Below are 20,066 nucleotides of genomic sequence, written 5' to 3'. Positions count from 1 at the left end.
ATGGCTGGGCACGGTGGCTCACACTTGTAATCCCAGCACTTTGGGAGGCCGAGGCGGGCGGATCACCTGAGGTCAGGAGTATGAGACGAACCTGACCAACAGGGAGAAACCGTGTCTCTACTAAAAATACAAAATTAGCTGAGCATGGTGGTGCATGCCTGTAATCCCAGCTAATGGGGAGGCTGAGGCAGGAGAATCACTTAAACCCAGGAGGTGGAGGTTGCAGTGAGCTGAGATCGTGCCATTGCACTCCAGCCTGGGCAACAAGAGAGCAACTCTGTCTAAAAACAAACAAACAAACAAAAAACTGTGGTAATGCTGGGCATGGTGGCTCATGGCCTGTAATCTTAGTACTTTGGGAGGCTGAGGTGGGAAGATCACTTGAGCCCAGGAGTTTGAGACCAGCATGAGTAACATAGTAAGACCCTGTCTCTACCAAAAAATAAAAATAAAAAATAAAATAAAAAAAATTATCCAGGTGTAGTGGTACATGCATGTGGTCCTGTCTACTCAGGAGGCTGAAGTTGGAGGATTGCTTGAACCTGGGAGGTTGAGGCTGTAATAAGCCGTGATCATGCCACTGCACTCCTGGGCAACAGAGTGAGACCCTGTCTCAAAACAACAACAACAAAACTGTGGTAAAATATAGATGATCTAAAGTTAACCATCTGAACTATTTTTAAGTGTCTAGTTCATTGGTATTAAGAAATTCACATTATTGTGCAATCATCACCACCATCCATCCACAGAACAATTTTCAGCTTGCAAAACTGAAACTGTGTTCATTAAACAGTAGCTCCCTCTTCCTTCCTCCAAGCCCTCGGCAACCATCATTCCTATCTCTATGAATTTGGCTACCATAGACACCTTATGTAAGTGGAATCATACAGTATTTGTCATTTTGTGACTCTTTTACTTAGCATAACATCCTCAAGTTTCATTCAAGTTGTGGCATGTGTCAGAGTTGCCTTTCTTTTTAAGGTTATGTAATAGCCCTTTGAATGTATATACTATGTTTTACTTATTTATTCATCTCTCAAGGGGTGCTGGGGTTGCTTGGACCTTCTTGCTGCTGTGCTTAATAATGATGCTAGAACATGGGTGTCCAAATATTTCTTTGACTTCCTACTTTCAGTTCTTTTGGGTATATACCCAGAAGTGGAATTGCTGCATCATATGGTAATTCCATTTCTAATATTTTGAGGAACTGTCATACTGTTTTCCATAGCAGCCATACCATTTTATGTCTTCAGCAGGAACAGTCAAGGTTTCCAGTTTCTCTACATCCTCTCCAACAGTTTTCTGTTTCTTTTGCAGTAGCCATGCTAATGGGAGTGAGGTGGTATTTCATTGTAGTTTTAATTTGCATTTTCGTACATATTTATGAAAAAATATATAATATATATGAAAATATATACTATACAAAAAATGTATATATGATATATTATACATAAAATATATATATGATATATTATACATAAAATATATATAATATATTATACATAAAATATATATAATATATTATACATAAAATATATATAATATATTATATTATACATAAAATATATATAATATATATTATACATAAAAAATATATAATGTATTATATATTATACATAAAATATATATTATATATTATATATTATGCATAAAATATATATAATATATATTATATATTATGCATAATATGTATTATATATTATATATTATACATAAAATTTATATAATATATAATATATATTATACATAAAATATATATAACATATATGTTATACATAAAATATATATAAAATATATGTTATATATAAAATATATTATTATATATATAAATTATATATATTTATATTTTAGATGTAGTTTTGCTCTGTCACCCAGGCTGGAGTGCAGTGGCATGATCTCGGCTCATTGTAACGTCCGCCTCCTGGGTTCGAGCGATTCTCTTGCCTCAGCTTCCCGAGTAGCTGGGATTACAGGCATGCACCACCACGCCCAGACAATTTTTGTATTTTTAGTAGAGACGGGGTTTCGCCTTGTTGGCCAGACTGGTCTTGAACTCCTGACCTCAGGTGATCCACCTGCCTCAGCCTCTCAAAGTATTGGGATTACAGGCGTGAGCCACTGTGCCTGGCCCATTTTCATAATTATTAATTATGTTGGGCATCTTTTCATGTGTTTATTGACCATTTTGTATATGTTCTTTGGAGAAGTGTCTGCTCAAGTCCTTTGCCCGTTTAAAAAATTCATTGTTGTTGTTGTTGAGTTGTAGGCATTCTTTACATATTCTGGATATTAACCCCTTATCAAATATATGGTTTGCAAATATTTTCTCCCATTCTCTGGGTTGCCTTTTCACTCTGTTGTGTATGTCTTTTGGTGCACAGAAATTTAAAGTTTTTACTAATTCCAGTTTATCTATTTTTCTTTTGTTGCCCGTGTTTTTATTATTTATTTCAAGACAGGATCTTGCTGTGTTGACCAGGCTGGAGTACGGTGGCAAAGTCATGGCCCGTTGCTGCCTCGAACTCCTAGGCTCAAGGGATCTGCCCGCCTCAGCCTCCTGGGTGGCTGTGACTGCAGGCGTGCACCACTATGTCCAACTAATTTTTAAAATTTTGGTAGAGGTGGAGTCTTGTTTGTTGCTCAGGCTGGTCTTGAACTCCTGACCTTCCCAATGTGCTGGGATTATACACCTGAGTCACCACACCTGGCCGCCTGTGCTTTTGGTGTTATATCCAAGACACCATTGCCTAACCTAGTATCATGAAGATTTTTTCTGTATTTTCATTTAGGAGATTCTTCCTTTTTTTTTTTTTCCTTTTGAGATGGGGTCTCGCCCCGTTGCCCAGGCTGGAGTGCAGTGGTGCGATCTCACCTCACAGCAACTTCTGAGTAGGCCCTTTTTTTTTTTTTTGAGATGGTTACTCTGTTGACCAGGCTGGAATGTAGTGGCACAATCTCAGCTCACTGCAACCTCTTCCTCCCGGGTTCAAGCAATTCTCCTGCCTCAGCCTCCCAAGTAGCTGGGATTACAGATGTGCGCCACCATGCCCGGCTAATTTTTGTAATTTTAGTAGTGACAGCGTTTCACATGTTGGCCAGGCTGTTCTTGAACTCCTGACCTTGTGATCCAACTGCTTCAGCCTCCCAAAGTGCTGGGATTACAGACGTGAGCCACCACGCCCAGCCGAGATTCAGAGTTTTATGTTGAAGTCTTTCATCTATTTTGAGTTCATTTGTGTGTGTGTGTTATTAGCTAAGGGTCCAACTTCATTCTTTTGCACTTGATACCTAGTTTTTCCAGCACCATTTATTGAAAAGACTGTCCTTTCTCTATTGAATGGTCTTGGCACACTTGTCAAAATCATTTGACCACTATCTGTGAGGGTTTATTTCTGGGCTATCTATTCTGTTCCATTAGTATATAAGAAGCTAGCAAACTGTTTTCCAAAGTGGTTGTACCTTGTTACATCCCACAAACACTGTATGAGGATTCCAATTTTTCACATGCCTGATAATTTGTTGTTGTCTGCTCCTTTTGAAAAAAGAATTTATTTTGTATTTAATTGACACCTAATAATTATACATATTGATGGGGGCATAGTGTGGTGTTTTGAAACATGTATACATTATGTAATGGCCAAATCGGTATAATTAGCATGTTCATCACCTCAATCACTTGTCGTTTCTTTGTGATGAGAACATTCAAAATCCTCTCTTGTAGCTATTTTGTAATATGCAATATGTTATTGTTAACTATAGTCACTCTGCTGTGCGATAGAACACCAGAACTTACTCCTCCTATCTATATTTGGTTAGAGATATCTTATTGGGTGTGAAGTTATGGTTTTGATCCTTGACATTTAAACATCATGCCTTTGTCCAGCATGGAGCAGAGTGGTAGTGAATAAGAGTGAGGCCTTCCTCTCTCACAACCACAGTGCCAATTACCTGCCTGGATACATTTTGTGCTTCTGCAGGGTAGAATGAGTAACCTCAGGCAAGTCTCTTATCACCTAGAGCCTCAGCTTTCTCTTTTAATAATGGCAATAATTCATACTTTACTTACATCGGGTGAGATAAGAATACATGCACATTTTTAATTTTGGGTGCTAAATAAATGTTGGATTCACAATTATACTGAATAAATTTTCCATCAACGTGTTCTTGCTGTGGGACATCCTTGACACTAATTTAAGTTTTCCAACAAATGCGACTTTCCAATATTTTAAGCATGACAGAATCCTGCTAGACAGCTGGCTGTCTTTCTCCTGTTCCTCTGGATGTCACTCAAATATCTTCACACCCATCTCACTCATTAACACAGCGTGAACTGTGAGCTCTCCACCCCTTGTCTGTCTGTAATCTGGGTTGTGACCACTTGTTTATCCAGTTTATCTTCTTTCTCATCATCCGTCCTGGTTTCTGCATACTATGACAACATCGGTTGCATACTTTTGACCTCTAAATCCTGGATCCTGTTGGGATGAAAACATTATCCCAGTCCTGTTGAAAGTAGTGCAGTGGCCTTTTCTTCCTCCTTGGTTCTGCAATGTCTGCAGAGACTTGCTCTTGGGGGAGATGAAGTCATCTGGGTAGCTTTCCCCTCCCTGTGCCCAGGTTGCTAGCTGCTACAGTAATTGACTTGGCAGTGCAGTCCCTAAAAGGTTGTCCTTCAGCTGGTACTTCGTTAAAGCTGCAAGGCCAACTCCCTTGGGAGTTCCCTTAGACAGCAGCTGTCATGCCTAATTAAGGAGAGACATGGGAAAGGTGTTTTGAAAGGAGACCTCTTATCTCAAAGAACAGTGGCTAGGCCAGAACATTGGAATGGGGAGATGAAGGCCAAAGTGGAGGGCATGGTAGCAGCAGCTCAGAAAACTTGGCAGAAAATGCTTTGCTGGCAGTGAAGGATAAGAGCATTGACTGTTTTTTAAAGGACATAGTATGTCCTTTTTAGCAAATCAAGCAATGAGTCCCATATATATTAAAAATTTTGTACACTTAGGTTGTTAGGTGTCCCATGGAGCATACACACATGCAAGAACCAATTTTCATATCCTACAAAAAATACTGAAACAAGTAAGGAAAACTCAAGGGATTCTCAGATGTATCAATAGGGTATAACTTTAATGAGTTAGGACCACTTAGGGATGCTGAGACTACTCTATGCTTAAACCGTTAGGGGTCCATAGTGAAGACCTGGGGCTTGGGGGTGGAGTCCCTTTATAGTCTAGTGCACCAATATCCAATAGAAATATGGGGGCCACATACATTATTTAACATTTTCTAGAAGTCCTGTGTATTAGTTTCTTAGGCCTGTCATAACAAATAACCACAAAATATGTGGCTTAAAACAACAAATAGGTTTTTTTTTTTTATTCACAGTTTTGGAGGCTAGAAGTTTGAGATCAAGATGTCATCTGGGCCACACTCCTTTTGAAGGCTGTAGGGAAGAATCCTTCCTTGCCTCTTCCTAGCATCTGGTGGTGATTGGCAATCCTTGGCATTCTTTGGCTTATAGTGAGACCCCGGTGTGTCTCATAGTGAGATCCAGCCTCTGCTTCTGCCTTCACTTGGCCTTCTTACTGTTTGTCTGTGTCTGTCTCCAAATCTCCTTCTTCTTTCTCTTAGGAAAACACCAGTCATTGGTTTTAGGGCTTAGGATAATTTCATCTGCATATCCTTAACTGATCACATCTGCAATGAAACTATTTCCAAATATGGCCCCATTCTGAGGTTCCAGGGGAACATGAACTTTATTTATTATTATTATTATTTGAGACAGTCTCGCTCTGTCACCTAGGCTGGAGTGCAGTGGTGCCATCTCAGCTTACTGCAACTTTGGCCTCCTGGGTTCAAGCAATTCTCCTGCCTCAGCTTCCCGAGTAGCTGGGATTACAGGCGCGTGTCACTACGCCTGGCTAATTTTTGTGTTTTTAGTAGAGACAGGGTTTCACCATGTTTGCCAGGCTGGTCTCGAACTCCTGACCTCATGTGATCCTCCCACCTCGGCATCCCAAAGTGCTGGGATTACAGGCATGAGCCACCGCACCTGGCTGGGACATGAACTTTAGAGCACACACTATTTAACCCACTGTGCCACATTGAAAAAACAAATCAGGAAAGCCAAAAATTAAATTTTATTAATTCTAAAGTTTACTTTAACTGAATATTTCAAAATAATATTATAATATGTAATGAATATAAAATAATTCTTAATGTGATATTTTAACATTCTTTTTTTAATACTAAGTCTTTGAAATTCAGGGTATACTTTCAAACACTCATAACACATCTCAATTTTTATTGCCAATTTTTAAAGATTCCGTATTCGCTTGTGGCTGGCTGCCACATCTTGGACAGCACAGTTGGAGTGCTGCGGGGCTGACAAAACTTTTATACTTCTCCGTGTTTCACCCCATGTTGTCTCCCTCTCTTCATTCTTCTTAGTTTTCAGGGAATTTTAATTTGTTTGGAAAGTCTCAGTCATTATGAACAAAAGAAATAAAAATCTACTTTGTACTGGGATCCCAAGAATCAGTGGAGGAAGTAAAATCAGCCAATTTTGAAAGAAAAGATCTTTATTCAGTTACATTTTTAAGCATCAGTGTTTATTGTATGGTAGAATTCATTAAGCACTCTATCACAAGTGGTTTCAACACGTGCGGTTAATATTTAAGATGTAACTTTTTTTTTTTTATTGAGTAGGGGAAATATAAGACCTTATTATTACAAATCTCCCTGCCATGAGATTTATGACTCACCCATTTATGAGCCCCCAGTGAACACAGCCATTATTCTCTGTCATGTTAAGACAAGAAGGGGCGTAAATAAACTTTTTTTCTGGGCTGACTGAACTTAGTCTGTTGCAACAATGAGGTGAAGATCTACGTCTCTAAAACTCTGTGTTGTCTTCTCCAAGAATTTAAAACTCGTTACTTCTTAGCATGAATCTCAGGGCAAGGCAGAGTTTTATAAGCAAGCCGATAGGAAGAAAAGTTTTAGATCCTTGAATTCTTTATTTTATGTATTTTTTATATTTTTTTAAACTTCTGAGACAGGGTCTCACTCTGTCACCCAGGCTGGAGTGCAGTGGTGCGATCTTGGCTCACTGCAACCTCTGCCTCCCGGGTTCAAGCGATTCTCCTGCCTCAGCCTCCCAAGTAGCTGGGATTACAGGTGCCCACCACCACGCCTGGCTAATTTTTGTATTTTTAAGAGAGACGGGGTCTTGCCATGTTGGCCAGGCTGGTCTCGAACTCCTGCCCTCAGGTGATCTGCCTGCCTTAGCCTCCCAAAGTTCTAGGATTACGTGTGCCTGTCCTGTCTGGCTTAATTTCATTTCTTTTTTCTTTCTTTCTTTTTTTTTTTTTTTTGAGTCAGGGTCTTACTCTGTCACCCAGGCTGGACTGCAGTGGCACAATCTTGGCTCAGTGCAACCTCTGCCTCCCGGGTTTAAGCGATTCTGCTGCCTCAGCCATCTGAGTAGCTGGGATTACAGATGTGCACCACCATGCCAACTAATTTTTGTATTTTTAGTAGAGATGAGATTTCACCATGTTGGCCAGGCTGGTCTCGAACTCCTGACCTCAGGTGATCCGCCTGCCTCAGCCTCCCAAAGTGCTGCAATTATAGGTGTGAGCCACTGTGCTTGATCCTGTCTGGTTTAATTTCAACATGTCTTTACCTACTGTGCTGTAGCCACATTGGCCTTTGCTTTCTGTTGAGCAAGCCAGGCACTCTCTTGCCTTTGCGCTAGCTGTGTTTCCCTTGTACCAGATGCCTAATGACCAACTCCCACCTTTCTTCAAGTCTTTGCTCTAAGATCATCTCAAAAAGTCCTAGTTAAAATTATACCTTTTATCCCACCCTCTGCTGAGTTCCCTGTACTCGTCCTTTTTTCTTTCTTTCCGTAGCACCATCACATTCTCCAGTATATTCTATAATTTACTTGTTTGTGTTAATCTTGTTTTCCCCATCCCCGGCTACCCCTAATGTAATCTCCAGGAGAGCAGAATCTTTGTTTCATAGCCAATAGTATCTGGCATGTAGTAGGCCTCAATAAATATTGTTGAAAGAATGAGTCAGTGTGCATAACTGCTTGGCTTGAAATGCTGTTCTCCAAACTCAAGGTGTTTTTGGTTGTTACTGTTTTTTCCTTCTAGGTTTGGCCTGCCATATTTAATTGCTTTGTTGGGGCCGTTTAGTCATTTTTCTTTCTAAAACTGAAGGTCCTCTGGGAAAGGGCTGTGGATCAGACCAACTATTCAGAAAAGCTAGAGGCTTAGGGAGTTCCTGGAAGTAGCTATGCGGCAACTAAGAGAGGTTGGTCCACAATAAGGGTGGTTTTCTCTGACTCTACAAAATCTTAGTGATACTTTTGTAGGGGAAGAAAGCTGTTTTCCCTTTACCATTTTAGGTGCGTTGGTTTGGGGCCCTGTCAGTCAGACTAACAGAATACATTAACAAGAGAAAAACAAGAACAAGTTTATTGACATATTCATTGCACATGAACATGAGAGCACCCAGTGAAGAGTAACTCGAGGTAGTTAGAACTTGGGCTTATAGGCTGTCTCAGCGAAGACTAGTAAATTTTTAGAGATGTGAGAAGACAAAGCAAAAGGACCTTGAGCTGCTAGGGACAGCAGATTGTGGGAAGGCAACTATGTGGGGAAACCAATGGTAGATTAGGGCTGGTTTTAGCAAGGTTTGTTACGTAGATTCCCCTGGTACCCTATCTGGGCTGATAAAGGTCTAGAGTTGTCTCCATGATCACCTTCTGTTCTTCTTAGTAGAGAGGGAAGGGGGGGATACGTTTAAGAATTTATGTCCTGCTTCTGGGGATATAGGGGAGGGCAGAGAGCTTTTCTTTTTCTTTTCTTTTTTTTTTTTTTTTTTGAGACAGAGTCTCACTCTTTGCTCAGACTGGAGCGCAATGGCGCAATCTCAGCTCACTGCAACCTCTGCCACCTGGGTTCGAGTGAGTCTCCTGCCTCGGCCTCCTGAGTAGTTGGGATTACAGGTGCCTGCCACCATACCATACCGTACCATATCATAATTTTTGTATTTTTAGTAGAGACGGAGTTTCACCATTCAAGACTGGCCAGGCTCGTCTTGAACTCCTGACCTCATGATCCCAAAGTGCTGGGATTACAGGTGTGAGCCACTGCGCCCGGCCAAGCTTTTCTTGCATCTGCATTTTAATAACCTTTAGGCCAAAGTTGTATATTTTGGTTTGCCATATTCTGCTATTCACTGTCTTCATTGTAAATTCTCATGACAATTTCCTTCAAGAACATGGCCTCTGAGACCTTTGCAACCTCTGAAGAGGTGGATGGCTCATTACAGAGAATTTCAAGGCCAGGTTCAGCCTGGCAACAGAGAACTCTGGGGGTAAGGGGGATGCTGATGTAGGTGCTTCTCCTGGCCCTGCCTTCTCCATCCTCATTAATACAAAATGGGAAAAGCAGTCAGGTTAGGTGTTCCAGATTCCCATGGCCCACTGAAAAGGACTCATTCAAAAGCAGATTTTTCTTCTACCATGACCCTTCTTACCTTGCCAATCGTTTATTCTCTTTTCTTTCTTTTTTTTTTTAATTGAGATGGAGTCTCGCTCTGTTACCCAGGCTGGAGTGCAGTGATGCGATCTCGGCTCACTGCAAGCTCCACCTCCCAGGTTCACGCCATTCTCCTGCCTCAGCTTCCCGAGTAGCTGGGACTACGAGTGCCCGCCACCACGCCCGGCTAATTTTTTGTATTTTTAGTAGAGACGGGTTTTCAGCGTGTTAGCCAGGATGGTCTCGATCTCCTGGCCTCGTGATCCGCCCACCTTGGCCTCCCAAAGTGCTGGGATTACAGACGTGAACCACCGTGCCCGGCCTCTCTTTTCTTATACTGTTACACATATATACACACTTCAGAAATGATCTCTATCCTGGAGAATTTTATGTATGAGGTCAAAGCAGCAGCCAGTCTGACAATTTTCTTCAAATTAGACTTATGCTGCTGGGCATGGTGTCACACGCCTGTAATACTGGCACTTTGGGAGGCCGAGGTGGGCGGATCACCTGAGGTCAGGAGTTCGAGACCAGCCTTGGCAACATGGCGAAAGCCTGTCTCCACTAAAAATACAAAAATTAGCTGAGAGTGGTGGCGCACGCCAGTAGTTCCAGCTACTCAGGAGGCTGAGGCACAAGAATCGCTTGAACCTGAGAGGTAGAGGATGCAGCGAGACAAGATCTTGCCACTGCACTCCAGCCTGGGCAACACAGAGAGACTCTGTCTGGGAAAAAAAAAAAAAAAAAACCCAAAAAGTTTGGATAACTGTATTACAAAAGTAAAAATAAGTCAGTATTAATATTATCTTTTCTTTAACCCATATATCCAAAATAATACATTTAAACATATAATTTCAATATATAATATAAAAATTGTTAATGATATATTTTATATTTTGCACTAGTCTTCTAAATCTGTACATTTTGCAACCACAGTGCACTTTGGTTTGAACTAGCTGGATTTCCAGTGCTCAATAGCCACATGTGGCCAGAGGCTACCGTACTGGATAGCATATGTAGATGGCTCTACCCTAGAGTGACTTCATCTGTGTTACATGTTATTCTAACAATGTATCTTCTGGTTTCCCAGCCACAGCTGACTTGAAGCAGTAAATAAATGGTGGGACTGATGGAGTGCTAAGAAAAGTAGAGAAGGGGCAGAATAATTATTTTTATAAGTGGCTGGGGTCGTTCATTGCAAGCACGAATGAAAGGTATGAACCTTTCATACCTTGAGACCTGCTGAAGCATACAGTGTGGTACCTGGTAGAATAATTGATAATTTTTCATGCTTGCCTTCCATTTCATAGGTCAAATCACTTAAAGAAGGCCTCATCATGTTCACTCTTGTCTGCAAACATAGGGAAGTGTGAAGAGTATGTAGACAAAGTTAAGGAAGCTTTCTATCAAGAGTTGCTAAAATAGTGGTGTTCTAGTACAGGAAACCTGGGAAATATATGTATAAGGAGAAACCCAGGACTACATGATGAAGCCCTCTTCATTTCTAAAGCTGGGAGCTCATAGGAGTCTTGGAGGAGCCTGCAAGTGTGCCTTCCGCTGGGTGTGCCCCATCTCATCTTCCTAAGATTGCTAACTTCTTTGGTTCTATGGGTTTCCCTACTGGGCCATGGGGCTGAGATGCAGCTGGTGCCTTGGAACCTGTAAGGCTGAACCTTAGCCTAGACCTTAGCCGTGTTTGTGGGACATCAGGAGTGTGGCTTGTGGATTTGGAAAGTCCATCTTTTGAGATGGACTTTCTTGGAACTCACCACTTCATGGACACCCACTGGGGGTAATGGTAGCAAAATGTGTGGGTCAGCTGTGTGAGCTGTAGCATGCAGATTCCAGCCAGCAGAAAACAAAAGAAAACAAAAAGCAAAGCACTCAAATCAAATACCACCTTTGGCTTTTCTATTTTTCTCTTGTGTATATGGAAGACGACAAAGTCAGGGGTGAGGGGATAGCTGTCTTATAATTAGTGTACATTGTTCTCATGTAAAACCATCAGTCCACGGCTGCCTGTTAAATAATTTTGTCTCTTTCTGTATTCCTTTTTTAGGCCGAGGAGTCTTGTAAATGTAATGGCTGGAAAAACCCTAACCCCTCACCCACTCCCCCCAGAGCCGATCTGCAGCAAATAATTGTCAGTCTAACAGAATCCTGTCGGAGTTGTAGCCATGCCCTAGGTGAGTTCCTAAATCTTCAAGGAAAGTATAACGACTTCATTGTAGCCTGAGACTCTTAATTCTGTGGGTTCACCAAATTTGAATGCTTTGTACCTCTGTATGAGATCAACAACAAGAGTCTCTCTAGTCTCACGAGTTTGCTGGGAAGGACTTCTCGTGAGAGACAAATGCTGCACTGTGTGCAGTGACTTTGTCCCTTCTTCCTTTCAAGAGCTGAGTTGGACTGGGGGATAGCCAAATAAGATGAAACATGACGATCGAGCTAGTTAGCATGAATAATGTGTAACATGTCCTGATTCATTTTGGGGGTTTGGGCATGAAGGTCTTTGACCTCAGGGTTGAAACCTCAACCAACTGGTTTAATGATAGTAATTATCACTTTTATTATTTCTGTTGCCCTGAACTTTCTGGGGTGCTTCATTTTATCTTCATGTTCCTTAGTTTTGTGTATCTGATAGCTCTTTCTTCACTGGGCTGCTCTTTATTGTGTTTATTGAATGTTTACTGGTGGTTTCCCTTTCAACTTTCTTATCTGACCCTGCAAAATAATCATTGTCAGTGATGGCACAGTAGGCCCTGCTGCATTCACTCAAAAGGACTGTGCTAGTATGTTGTTCTTTGTCCTAATACTAGTTTTATGATTAAAATATTAAAAAAATCATATGTTGTTTGAGTAGATAAAAGTTGAGGAATTAGTTTTTCCTAGATACTAAAATTTCAGTCCACGAAGAATCTTAGACTATTCTTACTTTTCTGCCTTCAGTTATACAGTCTCCCCCAAAATGTCAACAAGGCCAGTTTGCTGTCCATGACTGCAAGGACACAGCACTGGGCAGAACGTTCTTGCTAAAGTACTTGCTCTTTCCACTTGACCATTATAAGTGGGTGACTTCTTATGCCATAATTTATCTGGAGCTTCCTGCTTACAAGAAATGGTGTCGCCTCCAAGGTTAGCATGGTGTTAGGTCATCTGAAATTTTATTTTGTACTCAGAGAGTATTTCAATATTTACAGAGCATAAAAGTAGATAATGTGATCTTCCCAAGAAGTCATCACATTGGAATAACCTTCTGAAAATAGAAATAGTTCTGATCTCACAAAAGCAACACGCTAATAATTTCATCATTTTGTTGACTTAATTGGTATCACAAATAATGTAAGCTCTGAGTTTTGAAGCACTCAATACAGAGCAAAAATTTCAAAAGTTAGAGAACTGTCCTTGATTATAATTTACCTTTTTTTTTTTTAAACAAAACAAAACAAAACAACCACTAACTATGAATGGAGTGAATAGAGTTTAGGATTGCCTCAGGAAATATGACATAATAAATATCTGGACTGAAGAAATCCTTAAGCCCTAGGCTTGAAGTGTATTTGTTATTGATTGGGAAATCCTATTATCCTACATCAATTAACATTTAAAACAGGATCTTCTTTCTTTCTTAGCTGAGCAGATTGTCTCCATTCTAAGCACGTAAACACACATGAATGCCTGAAGGCAGAAACAGTGCTTCACAAAAAAAGCCAACTTCGTTTCCTTTTTTATTTCTTAACAAGCTTTGAAAACAAATGCCCTCGTTCTGCAATACATAATCAAGAATGAAGAATGAAAAAAAAAATCACATATCCTTTGACCTGGCAAATCCATGCCAGAAATTTAATCTGTGTGTAAATTAAGATGTGCTTTCAAACTAAAAGGACGGTGACAGTGTTTTATGGCCTTACTTACGATAATAAAAAGCATGAAACAACCTAAATATTCCAATGTAGGAGGTGATTGTGAAGAAATCAGGTAATAAAGCAGCTTGATAGGAGGTTTTATAATTTAGGACTAAATTATTGGATCAGCCTGAGTTCAAATCCTGACTCTATAACCAGTAGCTGTGAGTATGAGCACATTACTTAATCTACCTGGACCTCAGCTTTTGCTCTGAAATGGGTTAATACATAGTAGTATTTACCTTGCAGGATCATTGTGAGGATTAAATGAGATAAGAAAAAATCTTAGAATAGTACCTGGCATCTAAATACATGATTATTGGCTGATGTTAGTAATAGTGGTATTATAACAGTGTCAGGGTTCTTTCACTTCACACACAGATATATACTCTGTCTAGCTTAAATAAGAAAACAATGCATATAAGAAGGGTACTAGCAGCTTCTAGAAGCTGAAAACAATGGGAAAACAGGTTTTGATCTTGTTTGGGGATCTCAGCTGCAGAAGTTCACAGACCTTCTGTTCAGTCTCCTGCCACTGAAAGATTTAGGATTCAGCTCCAACTGCCTCTGTCCCTGTGAGTATTGGTTCAGGATTTAAATACCCTGTGGAGGAGCTTGTGCCTGTTATGTGTCTAATTCCCAATTTTACCCCAAGGGAACTAAGAAATTGGTCTTTTCCCAAATACAGGATGCTGACTCAGGAGCAGCATTGATGTTTCATGAGTATAATCCCATTTTAGTAGTTTAGAAAATATAATACTATAAGGCCGGGCGTGGTGGCTCACGCCTGTAACCCCAGCACTTTGGGAGGCTGAGGTGGGTGGATCATGAGGTCAGGAGTTCGAGACCAGCCTGGCCAACATGGTGAAACCCCGTCTCTACTAAAAATACAAAAATTAGCTGGGCATGGTGGCAAGCACCTATAATCCCAGCTACTCGGAAGGCTGAGGCAGGAGAATTGCTTGAACCTGGGAGGCGGAGGTTGCAGTGAACCGAGATCACGCCACTGCACTCCAGCCTGAGCGACATTGCGAGACTCCGTCTCAAAAAAAAAAAAAAAAAAAAAAATGTAATAGTGTAAAACTTTTTTCTGTTTTACTCAACACAGAACACTTCTGTGACCAGATGTGTGGGGTTTTTTTTTTTTTTTCCTTCACTCACCAAGCAATTCTCCCACTCTCTGAACACTATCTGGAGGTCCCATAATTCATTTTGGTTCTGACATGACCTACCTGGAGATAGCATCACATCCCACAGGTTAAGGGCTCAGTCCCACAATACTGCTCCCACTGTAGATGCCAATTGCAAGTCCCAGGTTGTGACCTTTGCTTCTGACTGACCGGCTATAAATCAGGGTTCCCACCATACCCCTTCCTTGGTTTCAATAATTTGCTAGGATGGCTTACAGAACTCAAGGAAACACTTCAGTTTACCCGTTTAATATAAAGGATACACAGACGGCCAGATGAAGGGATGCACATGGCAAGGTTTCGGGAAGGGGAGTGCAGCTTCCTTGCCCTCTCCAGGTGCACAACCCACCAGGTACCTCCACATGTTCAGCAACCTGGAAGCTTGAGCCTGTAATCCCAGCTACTTGGGAGACTGAGGCATGAGAGTCGATTAAACCTGGGAGCAGAGGCTGCAGTGAGCCAAGATCTCACCACTGCATCCTGGGCGACAGAGCGAGACTCCATCTCAAAAAAAAAAAAAAAATTTTTTTTTCATAGGGCTTTATCTCTACACTTTCCCTCCCTTAACTTTCTTGTAGGTTGATGGGTGGGGCTGAAGGTTCCAATCCTTTAATCCTCTAATAACCTGGTCTCTCTGGTGAGCAGATTCATCCTGGGTTATCTATGCACTATCTTAAGTCACCTCATTAGCATAAACTCACGTATGATCAAAAGGGGCTCATGATGAACAATAAAAGATACTCCTCCTGCTCAGGAAATCCCAAGGGTTTTAAGAGCTTGTGACAGGAACTGGGACAAAGACTAAATATATTTCATACTATACCACAAACATATGTTTTGATATATATGATCAGGAAAAGGTCTGGAAGGATGTATATTGAGTTGCTGACTGATTTTCTCAGGGTACTGGGGGTATAGGTATTTAAAAAATATTTCCCCTTACTCCTTCCTTTCTTCCTTGTTTCTCCTCTATTCTTTAGTCTGCTTCCTTAAAACTGAAATTACTGCACATTTTCAAGTGGTCTTGGAATTATTGTTGGAATGCCAGTGTTTATTTATTGGTCTTAGTGTAACAGCTGTAGAAAACCTTTTTCTGAGATTACTCTTCTTTCCTCCCTCCTTTCCATGCTTTTTAAAAAACTTTTTTTTCTTCATGGAAAGTTTCAAACACCCGTAAAGGCAGAAGGGATAGTTTAATGAACTGCCTTGGACTCAGCAGCCAGCTCTAATGATGATTTACATTTGCCAGTTTTGTTTTATCTAACCCCCTGCTTTTATTTGCTAGAGTATTTTAGCAAGTTTCCTACATTTTTTTCTTATCTTATTCATGCAGATATCTTCTTAATTGTTACCAACAAAGTACAAGTTGGGGTCTAGGGAATTCTGTTAGGAATTATGCAAGCCTGAATTCTCGAATACATTTCAGTTGGTATACATTGTTGTTCTGTTTCACATACAGTAGGCACCATTCTGAGCATGATTGATTTACTCACCAGTAATTGCACACACGGAGTGAAATGTTCTTGAATTTGTCAGAACAAAACATACTGGCTTATTGATTGAGATAGTATCAATTCTACTGATTAAATGTTGGGTTTCTTTTGCCTCAGCCATATATGTTCTTTGGATCTCTGGTTTTATGTAGTCTCCTGACAATTTCTTTCATCCCAGACATCTTTGGTCTGCCATAATTTAATACTATTCTGTGTTTCATGGACATAAAACACAGGAGTGAGATAGTCTGATCAAGTAAAAAGAACATTCAGTTGGGAACTAGGAAGTAAGAATTCTAGCCTGTCTGGGTGTGGTAGTTTGTGCCTATAGTGGCAGCTACCCAGGACGCTGAGATGGGAGGATCCTTTGAGCCCAGGAGTTTGAGGCTACAGTGAGCTGTGATGGGGCCACCGTGTTTGTAGCCTGGGAGACAGAGCAAAACCCCACCTCTAACAAAACAAAACCAAGAAAAGAATTCTAGCTTGGCCCTGCAATTTACCAAGTTCCTTAACATTTTTGCTGTTTAGTGTCTCCATCCACAGAATGAAATGGTTGGTCTAGACCTATGCTGTACAATACGGTAGCCACTGGCCACGTGAAATGTGTTTACTCTGAACTGAGATATGTTGTAAGTGTAAAATACACACAGTTTTTGAAGACATCATAAGCCAAAACAATGCAGAATGTCTCAGTAATTATATTTTATATTGATTATATGTTGAAATGATAATATTTTGAATATGTTGGGTTAATGTATTATTAAAATTATTTCTACTGGAAAATTTAAAATTATATATATTGCTCACATTATATTTCTATTGAATTGTGCTGGTTTAGAATATTCTAGTTCATTCTCTGAAATTATATTTGGGATTGGCACAATAATATTCGGTTTACAAAAATTTGACAAAGGGTCTAACAAAGTGCTTTAGTTGGTCCCAGCACTTCTCCTTATTTTAGTATTAATAAAGATTTTTCTTATTTGGGGACTGCTATTTAAAAAGCAGCGTGGGTCTTGCGTGGTGGCTCACACCTGTAACCCTAGCATTTTGGGAGGCTGAGGCAGGTGGATTGTTTGAGCCCAGGAATTCGAGACCATCTGGGGCAACACGGCAAAACTCCACCTCTACAAAAAATACAGAAATTAGCTGGTGTGGTGGCATGTGCCTGTAGTTCCAGCTACTCGGGTGACTAAGGTGGGAGGGAGGATGGCCTGAGCCTGGGAGGCAGAGGTTTCAGTGGGCCGAGATCGCACCACTTGCACTCCAGCCTGGGTGACAGAGTGAGGCCCTGTCTCAAAAATAAATAAATAAATAAATAAATAAATAAATAAATAAATAAAAAAGCAGCCTGTTTTTACGAGCAGGAAAGTAGGAAACAAATCCTTGTGATCAAAACATAACTGGAATTTCTGTTGTTATTTTGGAGTCCATTGTTCTGAACTGTTTCAGAACAGACTGATTATTAAATTTGTCTAGTAATAATATTTTAGTTTATGTAGAGGTTTTTTGATTATTTTTCAGTGTTGTTACCTTTTTCTTTCTCTTCTGTCCAGGCTGGTGTGCAGTGGTGCGATCTCAGCTTACTGCAACCTCCCCCTCTTGGGCTCAAGCGATCCTTTCACTTCAGCCTCTCGAGTAGCTGGGACCACAGACATGCAGCAACATGCCCAACTAATTTTTTTTTTGTATCTTTGGTAGAGACGGATTTTGTTATATTGCCTGGGCTGGTCTCAGACTCCTGAGGTCAAGCGATCTGCCCACCTTGGCCTCCCAAAGTGCTGGGATTACAGCTACTGCACCCTTCATCATCTTTTTCTGATATATATGTGCGTGTGTATATATATATATACACATATCTGATATATGTGTGTGTGTATATATATATACACACAGGAGCTGTGGGTCGGGCACAGCAGGAGTTAAGTGTGTATATATATACACACACACACACATTCAGCAGTGGGAACTGACTGTTTTTTGTCACTATAGATTCCTTGCTTTCCTGCTTGTTTACAGTAGGAAATTTCTTTTCTGTTAACTTTTAAAATTTCGAGTTAGGCTGGGCGCGGTGGCTCACGCTTGTAATCCCAGCACTTTGGGAGGCCAAGGCGGGCGGATCACGAGGTCAGGAGATCGAGACCACGGTGAAACCCCGTCTCTACTAAAAAATACAAAAAATTAGCTGGGCGTGGTGGCGGGCACCTGTAGTCCCAGCTACTCGGAGAGGCTGAGGCAGGAGAATGGCGTGAACCCGGGAGGCGGAGCTTGCAGTGAGCTGAGATGGCGCCACTGCACTCCAGCCTGGGCGACAGAGCAAGACTCCGTCTCAAAAAAAAAAAAAAAAATTTCGAGTTAGGCAGACCCCTCACCCTACAACCAGAATTGATTCAAAGAGACTCCCAGAGCTTTTTTTTTGAGAAGGAGTCTCGTTCTTTTACCCGGGATGGAGTGCAGTGGCGTGATCTCCACGATCTCAGCTCAGTGCAACTTCTGCCTCCCAGGTTCAAGCGATTCTCCTGCCTCAGCTTCCCAGGTAGCTGGGATTACAGGCTTGTACCACCACACCCAGCTAATTTTTGTAATTATTATTATTTTTTAGTAGAGAAGGGATTTTGCCATGTTAGCCACGCTGGTCTCAAACTCCTGATCTCAGGTGATCCGGAGTTAAGGGGATAATACTGGTAATATTTTCTCTGCTCATTTGATATAAGTTATGTCTCCCTGACGTCCTCTGGTCATGAAGTCCTGTTTGATATTCCCTTCAAGTTCCTCCCTCTAGCACTGGCTGAATTTAGGCTTTTCCTCATTATTGCTTGCGTGTGTCTGCTGCAGCTTCTGGAGTTCTTATTTCCATTCCTGCATACCTGGCTTTCCCATAAAGTGATGATACAATGTGATCACATTCTCCTGCTTAACGCCTCTGAGCTTCCCATTATCCTCAGAGTGAAGGGTGGTGATCTGTAGTTGAGCAAGCAGGTTCAGTTCATTGAGGCCTCTTTGTTTTCAAAGCTTTTCTCCAATTATCTTCATTGCATTTTGGCCATCAGGCTGCTCCATGTTCTCCAAAGGTTCTTTGAACTTTCTCCCACCTCTGCCTTAGATCTGGAAGCTCACACCATCTTCAGTGCCTTTCCTTGATTTTCTGCGAGGGAATTCTGCTTATCCTCCAAGGCTTGACTACAGAACTCTGTAGAGAGAATAAAGGCCTTCTTAGAGCTCTATGGCAATGTTCCTTCTTATATAACTATAATTATATACCAATCTGTAGTGAACTGTGATTAAGAGTTGACTTTTTCTCTAGTTTGTAATATATTTAGTTCTTTGGGCATAATTGTGCTTATTCTTTTGTTGATAAATAGTCATTGAATTCAATAATGCTAAAATGAGGGCTGGTTGCATATATTTGCAGAGGAGCTTTCATAGTTTATAATCTATACCTGCTGTGTCCAACACAGTAGCCACTAGCCATGTGTGGCTATTGAACACTTGCAATTTCACTAGTTTGAATTGTGCTGTAAGTGTGAAATGCACACAGGTTTTGAAGACTTAGTACAACAAGAGGAATGTAAATAGTAACTTTTAATATTGCATACATATTGAAAGAATAATACTTTGGTATATATTAGGTTAAATAAAATATATTATTAAATGAATTTCACCTATTTCTTTTATCTTTTTAAACACAGCTACTGGAATACTTAAATTTACATATGTGGCTTGCATTATATTTCTACTGGACTGCTCTCATCTACTGGGCTCTTACTCTTAAGCTTCTCTTTTTTTTTCCATTCCAGATCTGAGATTACAGAAAATGAAACCACTTTTAAATGATAAGCCTTTTGCACATTAGTCAATTTGACAAATTTCATTGTGGTGATTAATTTTACCTCTTCTAGCCTCGATGCCAAATTCCCATGAACA

General features: G+C 40.6%; 1 protein-coding gene across 1 annotated transcript in view; it reads left to right on the top strand.

The window, feature by feature from the left end:
- Positions 1-20,066, top strand: part of KAT2B (lysine acetyltransferase 2B) — a 111,874-nt gene that overhangs the window by 18,704 nt on the left and 73,104 nt on the right. Inside the window, exon 2 of the mRNA XM_032162318.2 lies at positions 11,614-11,740. The gene's annotated coding sequence lies outside the window, so the exon portion shown is untranslated. The remainder of the gene's footprint in view (positions 1-11,613; positions 11,741-20,066) is intronic.

This window comes from Hylobates moloch, unplaced genomic scaffold (assembly GCF_009828535.3).
Source record: "Hylobates moloch isolate HMO894 unplaced genomic scaffold, HMol_V3 SCAFFOLD_8, whole genome shotgun sequence".
Classification (NCBI taxonomy): domain Eukaryota; kingdom Metazoa; phylum Chordata; class Mammalia; order Primates; family Hylobatidae; genus Hylobates; species Hylobates moloch.
The sequence above is the reverse complement of the archived record's forward strand: the minus strand, read 5'-3'. Positions and strand labels throughout refer to the sequence as shown.